Raw genomic sequence first — 14,490 nt, 5'->3', positions numbered from 1 at the left:
TTTATGATTATTATGAGGTCTAGAATATGAGAATATACATGTGTTAAAGTTTCATAAAGAAATTTTATGAGTAAGGTGTCTAATTAGAAAATAAGGACCAAATTGAATAAATTGAAAAACTTGGATTCTAGAAGAAATTTGTATGAAATTGATTTATATTATTAATTAAAAGGTCTTAAATAAAAATTTGCCTAATTCTTAAGTTTTTGGACAAAAATGGGCATGCATGGATGAAATTTAAAAGAAAAGGCTTAAGGGCATTTTGGTTATTTGGCTAATTAATGAAATAAAATGGGAAAATAAGCCAAAAATCAGCCATTTCTTCTCTATGGCTGCCAAAAATTGAAGAGTCACCATAGCTAAGGTTTCTTCACTTTTCAAGCTCAATAGTAAGTGCTCCCAAGCCCCCTTTTTAATTCTTCGTATTTTTAAATTCCTATAACTTATTCTCTCCATTTCTACCCATATTTTGAGTTAGGGTTCATGTTTGCAAAATGACCCATGTGTGACATGTTTATTCTTTGATGTTTTATGGAGGAATATGAAAGTTGGATGTGTGTTAAACATCTTTTCCTAGGTGGTTTTCATGAAAAACCCCTAAAAGGACCTTTTTGCAAAAGGTGAAAAATATGTGGTAGAAATGTGAAATAATGGAAAAATGTGGACTGCCATAAGAGGCATTTCATTATACGAGTCTAGGGACTAAATCGTAAAATTGTGAAAGGTTAGGGGCCAAATCGTCATTTTGTCCAGGGTGAAATTTAAACTCAAAAAGAATAATGTGTGGTATTAATGATTCATTTTTATTGTTATAGACCCCGAGGAACAAATTTCGGAGGTTGATTGAGGAAAATGAAAGGTTTCAAAATAACTGAAACGCGAAACCAAAACGAGTACCAGGTAAGTTCAGATAACTTAAAGTAAACTCATGATATGCCTATATGTATGTTTTATGAATGTATGATAATTATATATGTAATGATAGCATGAAAATCCATGAAATGTGTTAACAACAATGACAATGTGATAAATGTCCCGGTTGGAGTTAAAAAGGAAATTCGATGGATAAACCATGGCTTACATGTGACTTGAGATCCTACATGTGTCACAGAAAAGGATTTAGCCCGGACGGGTAATCCGTTGATCTCAAATATAGAAAGGATCTAGCCCGGACAGATGTTCCTTGAGTGATCGAGCCTTCCAAAGAATATGTGTGCATTAAGGATTTAGCCCGGACGGGTAATCTGATTAGGGTCTGAATTTAACCTAGACTTGTACCTGACAACACTCTATGAGTTTACATTATGGAGGATTTAGCCTGGACTGGTAATCCCGCTGTATGATGTGGGTTCACGGGAGTGCGTACTTGAGATGATCGCTCTTATGAACTTGAAGGTAAATGGATAATTCATCTAGATTTCCCAGAAACTCAACGAAACTAACATGAGATATAAAAAAATGAAAATGTCGGATGATATGATATATTGTTATGAGACTAACTTGTTGGTTGAGTGCTTGTGATAGGGAAACCATTTCATGATTGTTGGTTTTATTGCCTAACATAGTTGTATGCTAATTAATTGGTAAGTTTACTTTCTAGCTATTCGGGCTTACTAAGCATGTAAATGCTTACCACTTTCTTTTCCCTGTCTTACAGAGTTCGAGGACTCGTAAAGATTGAGAGACGGTCGGAGATTCAACACATTATCATCTTTTCCAGCTTTGGTAAATAGATACTTTTATTTTGTTCAATTGCATGTATAGGTTTTTTGTTTATTTTGTTATATGTGGCATTTGATTTGCCAATATGAAGGCTTGTAAAGGTATACATATTCACTTGTATATGGCCATGGGAATCAGCTCATTTTGATGTAGGTTATGACCTACAAATTTATGCATGCTTATGTTCAATCGTTCTAGTTAGGATGAAATATAGTATATCACATTTAGACACATGTAATGTGACCAAATCCATGGGATGGTTAGACCATAATTGGCAATGAGTTTAAATAATGAGCCAATCTTAAATCTGATATAAGACATATAAATCAATAATACGAAGAAAATAACCTAGCATGTATAGAATCGATGAGACGAGGTTTACATGCAATGAGGTTTATCAAGGTCATTTGAGAGCATAATTAGGCCATATTAAGTACTATTGAAGTCTATAAGTGTGTGAGGATGTTTGAAGGTGACCTAAGGCTTGGAAAATAGACTAATAAGGTCCATATAGGTAGACACACGGACGTGTGTCTAGGCCTGTGTGACATACGGATAGCTCTGTGGGCGTGTGTCTCAACCGTGTAAACACACGGGTAAAGACACGACCGTGTGTCTCAACCGTGTGGAGGGCACGGCCCAGCACATAGGTGTGTGTCTTGGCCGTGTGCCCCTAAATGCATGCTGACGTCATAAATAGAATGCTCGAGTTTTTGGACACGGGCGACCATAGGGCGTGTCTAGGCCGTGTGAAGGACGCGGGCGTGTGCTTGGCCGTGTGCAAACCCCTATAGGTTCAAAATAGAAAATAAATTCAATTAATTCCACACGAGTAGGGGACACCTGTAACACGCTAAAAATTTCTACAGTAAGATATTATCCTTAATATAGTAAAATAAGGAAATAAAGTGACAAGAAGAGGAAAATTGAGTTATGTCACTGGGAAGTATATTATGACATATTGATTTAAGAAAGGACTAAATTGTAAAAGTGAGAAAATTTTTATGGCCCAAGAGTAAATACTCAAATTTTAAGGGATTAAAGTGTAATTATGAAAAGTTAAAGGACTAATGGTGCAAATATTTTAAGGGTGGAATGATCTAGAAATCAAGGAAAATTGATGAATTAGGACCAAATTAATAGGTGAAGAATTATGAGAGACTAAATTGTAATTTTACCAAATTAAGTGATGACTCAATAATGAAATTTTAAAAGATCACAAAGGGCAAAATGGTCAATTGGAAGAGAGAGAAATCTAGAAAGTAAAGATGATGTTGGTGATATTTTATTATTTAATTAGATAATTATTATTTATTTAATATTTTAATAAGATATTTTATTATTTTATTATTTTATTTAGTCTATATATATATATGTGTGTGTGTGTGTGTGTGTCGAAAAAAACACACACACGCACACACCATCCATCATTGCTCATGCATCCCACGTTAGAAAGAAGAGAAGAGAAGAGAAGAAATAAACTTTTCATTCTTTACAATTTAGTCAATCCTCCAAAAATTCACCATTTTCACCTAGAAATCAAAAGAATTTCCATAGCTATCAAGAGAGAAAAATGTTAAGGAGATTAAGGGGAGTTAGAATATCAAGTTGGATTCAAGAAACAGAAGCTGGAGGAGAAAGATTGAAATCAATAGGACAAGGTAAGAACTTTAAGATTTCAATATATTTTAAGTAGAGTTTCTCATGTAAGGTAATATCAAAGCATGAAAATGATGTTAAGGTAGAGTCTCCTTATATAAGGTTCTATGTTCTTGATATATTAGTGAATGGAAATAAGAGAAAATGATGGGAAATATGGTAGAGAATGGAAATAAGGGTGTTATAAACTTGGTAATCAATATGTTGTACTAAAACAGTCTTAAACAGTAGCAGTAATCAAACTTTAGAAAATCACCAAAAATTGTGGAAATTGAATTTTAAGTTTAATAAAATATGAAATTAAAGGTTACTGAGTCTAGTTTTTCATAGTAGAAACGGTGTAAGAAATGGAATTGTAAATTGTGAGATATAATAAATTTTATGAGACAAGGTCAAAATGATTTCGGGTTCCCCTGTTCCGACTTTGGAAAATCATAAAAAAATGGAGAAAAATAATTAGGTTCTTAAAGTTATATGTTTAAAATCATGAATGAGAATATTTTCAATGGAAACAAATGATAACATCATCCAAATCCTGTACAATGTGATAAAAAAAATTTAGTAAAGAAGGGTTGGAACTGTCAGACAGCAGAATAAGGGTGAATTTAAAGAATAAAATGTACTTATTTGCTAAAGAAAAATTTATGAAAATTTTATGGTAAGAAGATACATAATTCTAGTTTTATAAAAAATTAGCGGATCTTAATTTTGAGTTCTTTAGCTCAAGATAAAAAAATAATTTAGTGACTATAACGCAAATGGACAGTTTAAAATATACATATAAGTAAATAGTGAAATTATTGATAATGTTACCTGTAGCATGTTATATATATTAAGGATGTGGAATGGAGAGGAGGAGGAGGAAAATATGTATGAATATTCAGCTAGCATGGCTAATTTGCATGTTTTAGGCTCGGGGACTAAATTGAATAAAAGTAAAACTTTATGGGAAATTTTGTAAAAATGTTAGAAATGACCAATTTTCATGAAATGGATTATTTTATTATTTAAAATTACAAAATTGAATGAAATTATTAATTTAGTTCAAAATCAGGGAAAAACATGTTTTAAGGATTAAATTGAAAAGTGTTGAAATTATGGAAAATTCTGATATTTTATAGAATTCATGGGTTGTTATCAATTTGTATGAGAATAACGGCTGGAAATAAGGATTAAATTGAAAGAATTTCATTTTTTTGAGCCTAAGGATGAAATCATCATTAATTAAAAGTTTCAGGGTAAAATGATAATTTTGTTTAGAGCATTAATTGAATGTATTAGAACATGAAATAAATGAAAACGACGATCAAATTTATTTATAAAGATCCGGATGACTCGAATACGAGACTTGAACGTAGAAAAGAAAAGATATCGGATTAATGAAATTATAAACATGAACAAGCGACGAGGTAAATTAGTGTAACTTGAATTCTATTTTTAAATGCATGAAATATCGATATAATGAATTACCTGATTTATGTTTATGAAGAAATGGAAAGAGAATGATATTTATCATGACATGTAAATATGTGATTATCTTTGATACATTGATACAAGGAAATTAAGTATATTGAGATGAGTAATAAATTCAAGTAAAACATGTCGAGAAAAATAAGTACGTTTAAGGGACAATATGTTTGATTTTAATTGGTTCCAAATATGAACGTTAGATGAAATAAAATATATGATAACTAAATCGATAATTCTAGTAATGCTCTGTAACTCTATTCCGGTGATGGATTCGGGTTAGGGGCATTACAACACGGGCGTGTCCCAAAGCACATATGCATGTGCATTGCCTCCACACGGGCGTGTGAGGCTTAACCTAGAAAATTTTTCAAAAACTCTTGCAAGTTCTCGGTTTAGTCCCAGACCTTTCTTAATCTATGTTTTGGGTCCCGTAGGCCCGTAATAGGGACATTAAGATGTTGTTGATTGGTTTCAAATTGGAAAGAAATTTTATAACTTATATTTCCCGAAAATGCTCGAGTACATATTTGGTAACGCCTCGTACCTGGTCCTAGTCTCGGGTACGGGTAAGGGGTGTTACAATACAATTGTTGCATTGCCATTTGTTTTGCCTACCATGATTTCCTATACGACACACTGTACTAGAATCAGGCTTGCATGTCTACAATCAATGTCGACACATGAATGGTTGGACTATCTTTCACTAGTAGTATGATGAAGTTGCAGATACTTTTATAATTCAATTTCCGGTGGTCTTGAGACATACGTGTAACAATGCATGTATGACGCCTTTCTAATTTTTGTATTTGCCACTGTTGAATCCTCTGTACGAATGTAACCCGAACCCACCAGCCACACCCATCGCCGACTCTCTTACATTCTCCAACATATGATGTCAGTGTAGACTTGACAACCTTGTAATCGTCGACACATTCATGATGTACTGTTTGATGGCAAACACACAGTCCACCTCGTTTTCAAATTGTTGCCCAACGAACAACTCTTCCAACTGCGAATTTGATTCTAATCTATGAGCAAGTACTATATTGGTATACTTAGGAAACTCGGATGCATGCACTACATTTGGATCTACGCTCAATATGTCACACCTAGGTTCATTTCGTAAAATAATGCCACGACTCGGGTTACTGAATGAAGGGCCGTGAGCATTTTTAACCTCCTCCGGCTTTCATCGTCGATATCATCTAAAACCTTATCAATATCGGGGTCACTAAAAACTTTAATGTCCTGATCAAAATCTCCACCATTATTGGTCCCTCTTCGAAACTGCCTCGGTGCTTATTATCACCTCAGGATGTATTTGTAGACAAGGACCCGGGGTAGGGTTGTTATATGAACTCTCACCATAATTTGGACTTTCGGGCATTTGTGATGTCCCTCCGCATTCTAATTAATCTGTCCATCCAACATTAAGATCAAAGTCAAATTTGTAATGTTGATTTTTTTTACTAACATTCTCAACGGGCTCTAAGTCCACTAACTTAACAAATAACTCAACTGGTTGGGGGTTTTCGCTCCTAGTAGACCATCATATTTCCATCATAGTGCCCAAGTCATCATCATCTATCAGTTGCATCTCACAAAATTTCAATGGATCTGTAGAGATTGGAAACTTGCAAAATAATCTGGACGTTGCTCTTCCACAACAGATATCTATTTTCACAATAATCTTCATTTTCATTTCTTCCAACTTTTATTAAATCACAGCCTTACTCTCTGCTGACCTTGAAATACACAACCAAGATCACCTTTTACAATTTCATCATAAAAAGAACATACACCAAAAACACTATGTTATTCATCTTCAACAAAATTTTTGACTCTCCTACTAAACGCAACAAAGTCTCTCTTTTCTTCTCTTCAAGTTCAACTATTACAAAAATGCCTCAATATATCTATATATGTTGAAGAATCAAATGGTGGAGTCATACTTTATGGATCCACCAAAATAAAATATCAAATTTAAAAATTTTAAATTTAAAAAACACATTTAAAAAAGAAATTACACTGGTAATAAAGTAGTGGCGCAATTTAAAATGGCTCCACCAAATAAAATATTATTTTTTAAAAATTTAAATATAAAAAACAAATTTAAAAAAAAGTCTTGAAATGAACTGGTGGTGCCATTTAGAATGGATCCACCAAAAAGAATATACATTTAAAATTTCAAAAAACAAATAATAAATAAAAAGAAAAAAAAAGGACACAAATCAAATTAAAAGAAATGACTGTGGCAGACATTGGAAACTGGTGGTGTCAAATTATTTGGCTCCACCAGAAAAAGGAACATTTTTTTAAAGCCCTCCATTTTTCAAATATTATAATATTTCCTTAGTATTTATACCGGTGGCGCTATTCTACATCGCTCCACCAAAAAATTAATTTTTTATCTAGTTGCTGACGTGGCATGTTGGTGGCGCCAAACTTTTTGGCTCCACCAACTTTCACTGTAGATTTTAGGTCATTTACGTGTTTAATAAAAAAATGGGTCATTTATGTAATTAATCAATTTTTTGGGTTATTTTTATAGAAAAAAGCTCACAATTCACCTTCTCCTGTTACTATTTCTGGTGGATCCATCTATAATATTGTTAGTTCTAGAAATATTAATCTTGCTTTTTTTATCACCCTATTATTAGTATTAAATTTACCTAAACTCGCCTTTAATTTAATCTTTGTCAATAAACTTACCCATTCTCATTTTTTCCCCAATCATTGTACTTTATAAGATCTCTTGACGAAGTGCACTATTGGTAAATGACATGTATTTGATAGTCTTTATATTTTTTTATTTTTGGGTTCCCAATCTATTGCTTATCCTATTATTTTCTCTCCGATCAAAATACATTGTCGATTGAGATATCCTTCTCTTTCTTTGTTGAAGAAGATATGTCCATAGTTTCAAGACCTACCTTCTTTGGAATGTGAAACATGTTACTTTGCTAAGCACTGACGGAGCCCCTTACGACCAAGAGCTAATTAATGAGCTAGCTTTGCTTTTTAGTTAGTACACTAGAATGTTTAGGGACCATGTCTGGCAGTATTTAAATTTGGATTTTGATATTTTGTTACGTTTGTAGATGATTATTCTTATATGACATGGATATGTTTTTACTATTACCCATTCTCTCGTAAGTTTCAAAGAAATAATATGACATTCTCAGGGTTTTTTTATTAGATTTCATGTAGCCTTCCCTAATAACCGCAAGAAATTTAACTATCATGCAAAAGGTGTCTAAAACTATCTTGGCTATTCGTATTATGGGTCTTTCAAAAATTGTATTGTAGGCTGTCGGTTGGTTCAACACTAGGAAGTCTACCATTTCAGTGACTATATGCTCTCCATCTTCTAAGACCATCGATGTAACAACCCGATAGTCACGGGTGTCAGAAAATACATTTTCGAGACTATTTTCATAAATTAGATTAGTAAATATTTATTAGAAATATTTATGAAGTTAGTTGTGCGGTTAATTAAGTTTTGGTTAAGTGAATTTGCATGAATTAAGAGTAATTAGCTAAAAGGATTAAATTGTATAAAGGGTGAAAGTTGAATTATAGATTAAAAAAAACTAAAAGGGCCAAAGAAGCAATTATGCCATTGCTCATAAATGAGGTGTCATAAGTGTATATTATTATAAATTTAAAGTTAAAAATATATATTATAATATTATATAATATTAAATCTTAATGTTTAAGTATATATATATTATAATAATAAAATAAAAGAAATAGAAATAGAAATAGAAAAGAAAGAAAGAATAAACGAAACAGAAGGGAAAAAGAAAGAAAAAGGAAAGAAAAGGGGAAAGACCAAAGCTAAGGGTTTCAAAGTTTCAAGCTCAATTGGTTAGTCAATTTAGTCCAATTTTCTTGTAATTTTTATGTTTTAGGAATCCCAGTATTAAATACTACCCAACCCATGTCAAAATTTTAGAAATTATTGAGTTTTTAGATGTTGTTAATATTGAATAATTTTAGTATTAGAGACTAAATTAATAGATTTTTAAGTTAGAAATGAAAAATGATTAAATTGTAATGAGGAGGATAGGTTTTTGCGAAAAATGGTTAACGTTGGTTATGCAATCTGTTCAAATAGTGGAATACACGATTTCATTAAATGGGAAGCGAGGAGAAAAATTTAATCCATTACGGGGATTGAGATAGGGCAACCTACTAAGCCTTTATCTATTCTTATTCTGTGCAGAAGGTTTTACGTCGCTATTGAGATTAGCAAAGAATGAAGGACTTATCAAAGGTGTATGAGTAGGAAGAAGAAATGTATCCATTTCCCACTTATTCTTCGCAGATGATAGCATTTTATTTGGAGAAGTAAGTATGGAAGGGACAAATGCTTTAAAGGCAATTATGAAGGAATATGAAGGGGTATCAAGTTAGCTCATTAATGTTGACAAATCTTTAAATCTTTTTTAGCAGTAATGTGTGGAATTGCATTAAATACCAAATAGGAACATCCCTTGGTGTTAGAATTTCAAGCAACCTAGAAAGTATTTAGGACTTCCAACAATGGTAGGAAGATGGAAAAAAAAGTGCTTACAAGTTTTAAAAATAGACTCTTGAAGCATATTGAAAATTGGAGTGTTAAATAATTATCAATTAGGGGAAATAAGTTTTTATTAAATCCATGTTACAAGCTATACCAGTTTATATGATGCAATGTTTTTTTATTACCGACCATTCTTTGTCGAAAGTTAGAAAATATTATTAGCAGATTCTCGTGGAGAAACTCTAAAATTGGGAAAGGGATCCATTGGTACAAGTGGAAAGAAATGTGCAAGCCAAAATCACAAGAAGGGTTAGGTTTTAGAGATTTATCAAAATTTAATACTGCGTTACTTGCAAAACAGGGTTGGAAATTAATTATACAGTCAGATTGTTTGTTAGCTCGAGTTATGAAAGCCAAGTATTAACCCAATTGTAATTTTTTGAGCTCAAAATTAGGATCTCACCCTTCTTTTATCTAGAGAAGAGAAGCATATGAAGTGCGAGAGGGCTTCTTGAAGCAGGGCTGGGAAGAAGAGTAAGGGTTGAAAGTACAATTAATATATGAAACGACGCTTGGCTACCAAAACCTGGACAAGGAAGAATTTCGGATCAAGAAATTAACATTAAATACACAATGGTAGTGGATTTAATTAATACAGGTCAGTGTACCTGGAAAGCTGATATTTTGGGAAAAATCTTTGATGATGAACAGATCAACCAAATCCTTACCATCCCGATTGTTGGTGCTTGTAACAGCCCAATGCAAAAGTGGCATTCTATTAGTGTCTATTGGTTATGAAATTTAAATATGGAAGTCCTTATGACGAAATTAGACCATTGATAGTGGAATTTGACAAAAATGGGCTTAATAACATAAAATTTGGTGGCTTTTAATTAAGGTTAATTTGGTAATTAAATAAAAAATGAATAATAAATAAAAAAGATGAAAACATGTTCATCTTTGTTTATTTGAACTGAAAATAGAAAAAGAAGAAAGCCATTTAGGGCTTGTGATATTCGGCCAATTCCTAGCTTGATTAAGGTATGTTATTTGCTCGATTTTTGATTATCTTTACGTTTTTGAGATCATTCTTTGTATTCTAGCTAGTCCATGCCTAAAATTTTGAAGTTGTTAATGATTTTGTGAAGTGCCATTGATGAATGCTTGAGCTTTTGAATGTTTGATGATGAAAAATGAATATTTGTTGATAGTTATACAAGTTTTGTAAAGTGATTTTTGATAAAAATGTCAAATAGGGATTTATTTGTGAAAATGTGAAAATGTGTGATTAAATGTTGAATAAATAAAAAATATGAGTTGCTAAGGGCACTATAGTAATTCGGCCAAGCATGGGTCTTGTTTAATTGTGTGAATTTTGTGTATTTGTAAAATAGGGACTAAATTATAAAAATGTGGAACTTTAGGGGCTAAAGTGTAAAAATACTCAAATATGTGTTTGTAGACTGAATTGAATGATTTGATGAATAAATAAGTTAATTTTAAATGTATATAGATCAAGAACGAAATAAATCGATTTAGATTGGGGAAAATCAAAAGTTATCGAATAGTCATCTAGTTTGTTTATCCCAAATACAAGGTAAGTTCATATGCAAATAAATACATTTAAATTGATTTATAAATGTTTATTTGTCATTGAATTGTTATGAATGTTGAATGAGAAAATACGAGCAAGAATCGACAAAATTATGATATCCGAAAGTCCCGTACGAACCTTAGGAATAGTATAGGATACAAATGTCATGACATTAGGATTACAGAGATGTGATTACATGTAAGACCATGTCTGGGACATTGGTATCATTATATGATATCGTGTAAAACCATGTTTGGGACATTGGCATCAATGTGTGATAGCATGTAAAACCATATCTGGGATATGGCATTGTACGAGCTATATGTGATTTTCGAGTATCCTTAACGATTCTGATAGGTTCAATAGGCAAAGTCAAGTCGAGAAAGAATGTTGGAATGAGTTAAGTAACTCAGGTACGTACGAGATTCATACGAGTATTGAAAAGAGAAGTATTTGATGAATTCATTTACGATATTGAATATGTATACATTGGGAAAGGTTTGTAAGCTTATATGTGTTTACTCATATTTTGCCTATTGATGGAAATGATGTTTACTCATGTGGTAATTTTATTTGTATATGGCTTACTAAACTTTTAAAGCTTACTTTGTGTGTTTTCTTCCCTATTTTATAGATTATCGAAGCTAGCTCAGACATCGGGGATCATCAGGAACCGTTATCACACTATCGACTACTTGTTGGTATTTTTGGATGTTTTGTAAATATGGTATATGGCATGTATAGGCTAGTGAGTTGATGATAAGTTTTGAGTTATGATATTAGCCATGTGTATTGGCTTGTGAAATAATGTAATGTTGGTATGTATTTAGCCATTTAAGTTGGCTTGATTTATGAGTTTGATAAGTGATATATGTGGTAATAGTTGCCTTGTGTTTTGGCATATTTGATATGGTTCTTGTGATGGTTATGAGTTGCTCAAGTAACTAGATGTTAATTGGTGTATTATTGCTTGGAAGATGGCATGTTGTGGATTGATTTTGAGATGATGAATTGGTATATTTTGTGGCATGAATTAGATGATAATATGGTGAAAACAAGCATATAGAAGATAGGTGACAAATGTTGGTTATGACATATTGATGTGGTAAGTTTTGGTTATGTTTATCGGAAGTTGAAAGAATGGTTTATAAATTGCATCATATATGTATGAAATAGCATGCTTTGGTTGCCTTTGAATGTATTAAGATGGTATTAAATGTTGTGGCTTAGGTATGCTTGATGTGGATGAGAAATGTGGCTTAAACCAAGCCTAATTACCCCCTACACGGTCGAGACACATTGTGGCTTAGGTATGCTTGATGTGGATGAGAAATATGGCTTAAACCAAGCCTAATTTTCCCCCACACGGTCGAGCACACGGGCGTGTGTCTCGACCATGTGCCTGCTGTAACTTATTTAAACAAGTCAGTGAGTTACACAGCTTAGACACACGGGTGTGTCTATTGGCCGCTTGTGGCACACGAGCTGGCACATGGGTGTGTGGTCGGCCATGTGACGCAAGTCAGTATACCCTCCAGATTTCACACAGCCATGACACACGAGCGTGTTTTCAACCATGTGATACAAGTCAGTATGTATGCCCTGTTTCCACACGACCTGTGACACGGGCGTGTCTGGTGGCCGTGTGAGGCACACGGCCTGTTTACACGGGCGTGTGTACCCTGTATGCATGAAAATTTTATAAGTTTCCTGAAGTCTTTAAATATTATCGGTTTCGTCCCGAACCTTTTTTAAACATGTTTTAAGGTCTCGTAGAGCCATATAAGGGACAATGTGAATGTTTTGAATGGATTTTGATTATGAATGCATAAATGTATGTGTTATGTATGTGAATGATGCGTATTGTTCAGTAATGCCTCGTAACCCTATTCTGACAACGGATATGGGTTAGGGGTGTTACAGTGCTGGTCTTGAGGACATTAGAATATTGAGAGGAGACAATACAAGTGTTTATTTCGCTAAAAGCGATTACAAATGGTTACTTTCAGACCCCACAGATCAAAGGGAGGACTCAACACAAATGATAAATCAAATGAAATCTTACAACAGATTATGGAACCTGAAGGTGGCAACCAAAATAAAAATTACAATTTGGCGAATAATACACAACTATATTCCTACTCTAAGAAATCTCCAATCTAGAAAGCTGCTAATGGTGGACTTTGCACATTTTGCAAATCTGAGAAAGAATCGATTAGCCACATCTTTTGGGAATGCACAACAATCAGAGATACTTTGCAAAGGCTTGGTATTGATGGTTCAATCAGTCTCTAAGTATAATAATGGAAAAATTGGTTAGCTAATTTATTTAATTGCATGAATGAAGAGAAATGTACAAAACTCGCAATTACTCTATGGGCAATATGGAACCAAATGAACAAAACTTATCATCAAGAGAAACGACAAAACATTACAAAACTAACCTCTTTTATCAAAGCATACCAAGCAGAAAACATTCTATTATATTCAAGCACTTCTAGGAATTTGAACCAACAAAATGCAACATGGCTACCACCATGATCAAACGAAGTAAAAGGAAACTTTGATGCAGCGTATAATAAAACATTGAAAGACTCTGTAACAAGGATTATTTTTCATGATTATGAGGGATTTATTCTTGCAACATGCACTTACCAGAATCATTTTATAGCTGGTGCAACATCAGCAGAGGCGATTACATTCCTGCAAATAGTGTCAATGTCGAAGAGTTAGGATTTCGTGATATGGCAATAGAGGGGGACTTTCTTACCTTAGGATTTCATGATATGGCAATAGAGGGGAACTCCCTTACCATCATAGAAAAAATCAAGTCAAAATCTGAGGATAAGTCCAGCATTGCAACAATCGTAGAAGAAATAAAAAAAGAAGGGCATAAAGATTTGAATGATTTACTTACTATTTTGTCAGAAGGAAGGCGAACCACTCGACGCATGCTCTAGTTGAAGAAGGGAAATAGTGGATGGAGCTAAGGGTTTGGATCGAGGAAGCCCCTCCAAAAGCCACAATAGCAGCTAATGAAGATAGAAGACGTTTAATCGACAGAGGAAATATGGTGGAAGATTAAATATCATAACTTTTGACGGTTTCCTTTTCACAGAATGTTCCATTGAAGGCCTAACTAGTATAGGCTTAAAACATGATGGACAATAATAGAAGTGGATGGATAGATGAGTTGCTTGGCTGTTGAAATGTCACTTGGGAAGAGGCCATGAGATTACTCCATGATGGTTTTCTATCAAATACATGAATATTCTTAGGGTTTTCATTAGGAAATGTTTTCTAGATGTTTGAAGGCCTTTAGGTAGTCTCTTTAATTCAGTTTTTCTTTTCTTAGGCCACCCACCGATTAATGGTGAGGCATAGCTTAAGACACATGGCATTTATGCACATTTGATTCCTTTTCTCTTATTAATGGCAACCACCATGTTATTTTTTCAAAAAAAAATTAATTTGGTCATATTTTTTAAAATTTTTACTTAAAAAATAACATAATATA

General features: G+C 33.2%; 1 long non-coding RNA gene across 1 annotated transcript; it reads right to left on the bottom strand.

The window, feature by feature from the left end:
- Positions 1-12,893: 12,893 nt before the first annotated feature.
- On the bottom strand, positions 12,894-14,278 carry LOC107887994 (uncharacterized). The gene is made up of 3 exons (XR_001681234.2): positions 13,891-14,278; positions 13,629-13,676; positions 12,894-13,264 (listed from the first exon to the last, which is right to left on the bottom strand). It is a non-coding gene; the product is annotated as an uncharacterized lncRNA (long non-coding RNA).
- Between the last annotated feature and the right edge of the window lie 212 nt (positions 14,279-14,490).

The sequence above is a fragment of the Gossypium hirsutum genome, chromosome A03, assembly GCF_007990345.1.
Source record: "Gossypium hirsutum isolate 1008001.06 chromosome A03, Gossypium_hirsutum_v2.1, whole genome shotgun sequence".
Classification (NCBI taxonomy): Eukaryota; Viridiplantae; Streptophyta; class Magnoliopsida; order Malvales; family Malvaceae; genus Gossypium; species Gossypium hirsutum.
This window is presented reverse-complemented; position numbering and strand designations above follow the sequence as displayed.